Here is a 6,116-nt window from a genome sequence, read left to right as displayed (position 1 = left end):
ATATATATAATATGCAGACAAGGGAAGTGCCGAAGGGGAGTCATTTCCATATACTAAATTAGATGGTTATTATGCAAATTGGGATTCAGTCTATTTCTCATTTTAGAAATAACTTTTTGTAGTTGTGTTGGACTGGACAGGAAGCCTCTGCCAGACCTCAAATAGGCCTTTTTATCCTTTGCTTCTGGCCAAACATGGGAAAAATACCAGTTTCGCCAGAATGTTCTTTGTTTCAGTTCATCAAACAGTAATTAAATAACGTTCATCTCCAGAGCTCATAGTATGCATGTCCGTTTTGGTCACATGCATTTCACAAAAACGCAGTCAGGCCAAGTGAAAATTCTCCAAGCCACACCAAACTCAAGCAAATTATTCTTATATTTTACACAAATTCCTCCATTTTCGCAAGCAATTTCTCAGTCATCAACAGTGACATGCTGACAGCTTATGTGAAACCGTTCAAAGGTCGCATCTGAGTGTTTGCGTTCCCAGCTGTGCACTGGCAGGCATCTTTCACCTGAGCAAAATCATAGAAATTGTCCAATTAGGTCCAATTATCAACCTGTAAAAATAGAGTAAGCTATGAACAAACATCCAAATAAATATTGAATCCTGCCCAGGAAATGAAGGCTATTAGCTGTAATGATGTTTTGAACGCACCAGGAGTCCATCCGTGTATGACAGTGAGAAGTGTTGTTTGAAATAAGCCTGTATTAGTCAGATGTCCTTGGATGGAGATTAAACTCTAGAAGGACATTTGTGTTCTATAAAACATTTTGGACATACAACAGACTCTTAAAGGGATAGTTCACCCGTCATTTCGGTCCAAACCTGTATGACTTTTTCTTCTATGGAATGCGAAAGAAGATATTTTATATGGTGTGTCTATTTACACCAAATGCAAAATAACCGCCTTGTTGGCAGATGCTATTTACACTCACTCCGCCCACCAATAGTCTGATTGAGCCAGACAAAATTAAAAACAAAATCCCATTGATAACAAGATCAGTGGTGTGAAGCGCAATGCGGGTGGCATTAACTTTTGATGCCACTGACCCAAATTTTCCAAACTCATTCTTTTTCCCATTGCAAATTCGCTCAAAGAGGATTTAATTTAAAATAAAAATGAAGAAAATATTTGAAAAGTGAAAATAAAGTGGATAACTTGTAAAGAATTGTGGGAATAAAGTGTTTAAGAGTGGGTGCAGGGATGGACTTTAGGAACAGAGTAATGTCCCGTGAGGCGGCATCGATTTATGATTTTGATAAATAAAATCATATGCACTGAATATGTTGTTATTATTGCATTTTTTATAATATACTAATACACTGAGGTGCATATAGTATCTGCCACTATTTGCACTAATATAAATAACATCTAACCACTATTTATGCTTAGTTCAAAGAAAACACTTCTATTTTCACTTAGTGTAAATAGCATCTATCGCTAGCTGCACTTTGTGCATATACACTCTAAAAACTCCTGGGTTATTTCTTTAACCCATTTTCTGGGTTATTTGTGTTGGGTTAAAATTATGGGTTATTTTTTCAGAGAGTAACCATTTTCTGGGTTATAGGGCTAATATTTTGACCCAATTCCTGGGTTGTTTAGGTTTCTGGGTTATTTTTCAAAGAGTAACCCATGTTCTGGGTTAACGCCCCTTCCCCCCGCCCTCGCTGTTGTTCTGGAATTTTCTCACAACAGTCGTTTGAAACAACCGTCACTTGAACTTGAACGCACTCGATCCGTTTTGGCCTGGGCTTCTTCGGTGCAACTTCATCGCGTGTTCAAGGTAAGCAAGTATTTTCAGTGTCAATGTAACGTAAACTTTTCTGTGTCCATGTCCCCGTTGCTAGTTTAGCACCATCTGTTGAAAAAATGACCATGGCTTACCGTGGTAATTCTGTGGTTAGCACGTAGCCGCCCACGGATATCGCGACAACATCTAACTAGTTTAAAGTCCGTGTAAAGTCAAAATAAATATGTGTTTTGAGTTTGTCAGACTAAATAAGAAAGTGTTATTAACCACCCAGCCAAATTTGAATGATTAAAAATAACGATAAGTTCATGAAATTAGGTGTCAAAATGGTTGTGCTTTTTACACATCGAGAAACGTATGATCTATTTAATGTGTTTAGAAGAAAATGACTGAATTCACTTTACACGGTCTTTAAATTCTATTTTTCATAAACTGTGCTGTACTTATCTCATTGTTATAATACTGGTAATAATACGATAAGCACAGTGCAGCTAGTGGCGACTTCATGCCGCGTTAAGGGGGTCGAACACCGGACGAGAAGCGCCGCGCTGCGCCGCGTCTAGGACAACTCAAGGTATCGCGTACTTTCTCAGTTTATGGCCAGCAATATTGTTATGTTTTAGGACATTATGAAATTAAGATAATGTCAGTAGTATGTTATGATTGTACTGTATAATTAAATACAACCGTTGCTGAGTCTGCAGTCTGAACACTTTACCTCAGAGCGTCCGTTAACTGAATGAATTGAGAATATCACCTGAAAATCCAATAACATCAGCAATTTTCATTCAAGCAGCTGATTTCTGTAAATTAATGTAAAACTAAATTTATATTGCAGCACATGGTGAAGTCAGTATATACATTAACGACGATTTGAGACAAATAAGTGTAAATTTAATATAAATCGATGTACATGGCGCTCTGTGGCGCTGCAGGATTTTGAACAAGGTCCCGAACCGTTGCTGGGCGCCGCGGACAGACGCCGAATGGCGCCGCCGGTGTGTGTACACTCATAGAGAATAATGTGTTTGAATTTTAAATACGCTTCTCTTCCGGTGTGCGACCCCCTTTAGCCGCGGCTAGAGCGACGAGGCTACACAATAGTTATGTTAACCAGCTGCGCTGTGCTTATCATATTATACAGTGCCCTACTGTCTTAAGTAGTGAGAGTTAAAGAAGCGTTTCAAGTCTTCAAATTGTTGCTAACCTCTATTGCTATGTTTTCTTCAGGTCATTATAAATGGACAGCTTTGTCGCTGATAAGCTAACTGAGTGGCGGATGTCTGGGCTGATAGAGAATTTTAGAGGTGAGCGTTTTACTCTTTTAAGGGATAATTCACCCAAAAATGAAAATATGATGTTTATCTGCTTACCCCCAGGGCATCCAAGATGTAGGTGACTTTGTTTCTTCAGTCGAACACAAATGATGATTTTCAACTCCAACCGTTGCAGTCTGTCAGTCTTATAATGCGAGTGAATGGTAACACAATTTATAAGAGTCAAAAAATATGCTTAGACAAATTCAAACTGAACCCTGCGGCGCGTGACGACACATTGATGTCCTAAGACAAGAAACGATCGGTTTGTGTGAGAAACCTAAGCGATTGCTGAACGCAGTTGGACATAGTGGTGTTTTAGAGGTAAAAAATTATATAAATACTGTTCGGTTTCTCGCACAAACCGATCGTTTCGTGTCATAGGACATCAATGTGTCGTCACAAGCCGCAGGGTTTAATTTGGATTTGTCTAAGCATATTTTTTGACTCTTATAAATTGTGTTACCATTCATTCGCATTATAAGACTGACAGACTGCAACGGTTGGAGTTAAAAATCATCATTTGTGTTCTACTGAAGAAACAAAGTCACCTACATCTTGGATGCCCTGGGGGTAAGCAGATAAACATCAAATTTTCATTTTTGGGTGAACTATCCCTTTAACTGCCCTCATATCATCTCTCTATACCTAAATATTTTTCTTGAATATGGCTTAAATGTGTCAGTGTAAGATTTTGTGACAGTCACAACTTCTTTGACAGTGGGGAATGCATCTCTATAATAACCCTTATAGTTAAAAGATACTTGTGCCTTGTCTTTAAGCTGTTATGCATAATAATGGGCCAGATATTCACCTTTGCATTAATGTCATTATTACACTTGTTAATGAAAGAAAAGATGGACAGTATAGACTGTCATTCACACAAAATGGGTAATGCTGCAAAAGAACCACATTAGTTAACTAGCAAATTGGGCCACGTTTTTTTTTTTTTTTTTTTTAAACAAAACAAAAAAAAAAAACCAACAGCATTCCCTTAAGAGTGATTATTTATTAGCTTGATAATCAAAGAGTGTCTGGTGAGTGGTTCACAATTGTCTCGACTTATTAACAATACTCATGTTGTCTTGTTTTCTGTCTTTCAGGTGAAGACATAGATGAGGAGGCATTTCTTCTCTTAGATGAGGACACTATCAAAAATCTTGTCCCTCAAGTTCAATCCAGTTATTGAATGTTGTCAAATGTTTGAGAGAAAATGAGTTGTTTATTTTTCTATTTTTTCTAATGTCTAATGTTATTACAGTGTGACCTAAGATAAATAGGTCCAAGTGTGTAGAGTTTAATTTAATTTAATGCAATAAAAATGTAAAAGTGCTTGAAGTGTGTAAGTTTCTGAAGTTTTATTTTCTGAAATAAGGCATACTGGCATAGTAACCCAAGTTAGGTTATTTTTGACCTTTGACCTTTGGTTAAAAAGGGACCTACTAATTTCTGGGATATTTCAACCCAGATATTGGGGTTGTTCTTTTGACCCAAAAGTTGGGTTATATTAACTACAATTTTGGGTTATTTTAACCCAAAATTTGGGTCAGGTATTTAACCCAGAAGTTGGGTCAAAAAGAATAACCCATTTTTCTGGGTTGAAATAACCCAGAAATTAGTTGGTCCCTTTTTAACCCAGGATTTGGGTCAAAAATAACCCATTATGGGTTATTTTTGACCCAGGAGTTTTTAGTGTGTAGCCACTGCCATATTTTAAATCATCTCCTAATGTTTTATTGTTCATTTTGTTCGCAACATTGTTTTTCATTGTATGAACAAAAACATTCTACAAAATATTTTCCTTTGTGTGCCACAGATGAAATATTGAAATATAATATTTGATGAAATATAATATTTGAATGACAGTTTTGCAGATTCTTCTTGGTTTTACAATCCACATTAATTTTATAGCTCTATATTCCAACTCAGTGCTAATAAGTGCTTATTTTTTTTGTTTGTGTTTTTGTTTCATGAGACACAACTTTGAGCCAAAATTGATAGATGAGCTATGTAAGAGAAACTTCTGAGCAGTTGTATTTTTCAGCAAAGATATTTTAGATTTTTATGACTTCTTGCAACACCAGTACTTCTTGGTTCATCTTACTTAGACAGATATGATGGACGACCTTCTCAGTGACTCTTAATTTGTCAAAACTGCACTCACATTGTTTGACATTTCTCATTCACATTAACGTTCATGTTTGTATTCCACAGGATTACATCAGGTTTCCTGCAAATGGAGTGTACTACACCCATATCAGACCTATAAACATATAATTGAACAGGGCAAAATTAATGATTCATAGGGCGGTGGACAGAAATGGGTAAAGCCATTATGTAAAGAGAGGGCAAAATAGAGATGTGTAGAGAAATGAGGGAAGCCTGCCAAAATCAGCACTTTATCTAAAAATGGAGTCTTTGCACTTACTCTCAAATTTCCATCAGCTTTGTGAAAAACGGCTTTTCTGCTGGAGCAACATTAGAGTTTCAATACTTTGAAAATTTGAGAATCTGTATTTGGGCTTGTCAGGACTGCTTTGAACCCTGGAGAGCGGCATAATGATGTCTCCTAACTTTTGCGAGAAGAAGACCAGAGGGACACAGAAAAACGCCATATCCTTCTGAGATCACTGATATGATGTGATGTGACACCGGGAGTATCTGTGACTGTTTTCGCCAATCTGATGGGTTTTGTTGGAAAACATTTTGCACATTTTTAAAAGACGGACACCAAGAAATGTGTTGCAGGATGACTGACTCATTGTTTTGATTGGGTTTCTGGGGAGAGTCACGTTGATTAAAGGATCCAAAAAGAATTTGACTTTGAACTTTGTCTGTCCTGTGATTGGTGACAGTCTGTCCAAAGAGAATATCGGAGTCAGTATTTGTTATGCTAAATGTGAATCTTATCAGATCATAATATGAAATTCGTTGTACAAATATTTCTCTTCTGGATCATTTTCATTTCTCACCCAGACTCAATGTAGAAACTGGGGATTTATTTGTGTTTGCAATGAGCGATACATACCTGCCTCTTCCA

At 37.0% G+C, this 6,116-nt stretch overlaps 1 long non-coding RNA gene across 1 annotated transcript; it reads left to right on the top strand.

The window, feature by feature from the left end:
• Positions 1-1,513: 1,513 nt before the first annotated feature.
• LOC137008037 (uncharacterized) lies at positions 1,514-4,513 on the top strand. Its single transcript, XR_010892745.1, has 3 exons — positions 1,514-1,793; positions 2,991-3,067; positions 4,180-4,513. It is a non-coding gene; the product is annotated as an uncharacterized lncRNA (long non-coding RNA).
• Positions 4,514-6,116: the final 1,603 nt, after the last annotated feature.

Source organism: Chanodichthys erythropterus, chromosome 19 (genome assembly GCF_024489055.1).
Source record: "Chanodichthys erythropterus isolate Z2021 chromosome 19, ASM2448905v1, whole genome shotgun sequence".
Classification (NCBI taxonomy): Eukaryota; Metazoa; Chordata; class Actinopteri; order Cypriniformes; family Xenocyprididae; genus Chanodichthys; species Chanodichthys erythropterus.
The sequence above is the reverse complement of the archived record's forward strand: the minus strand, read 5'-3'. Positions and strand labels throughout refer to the sequence as shown.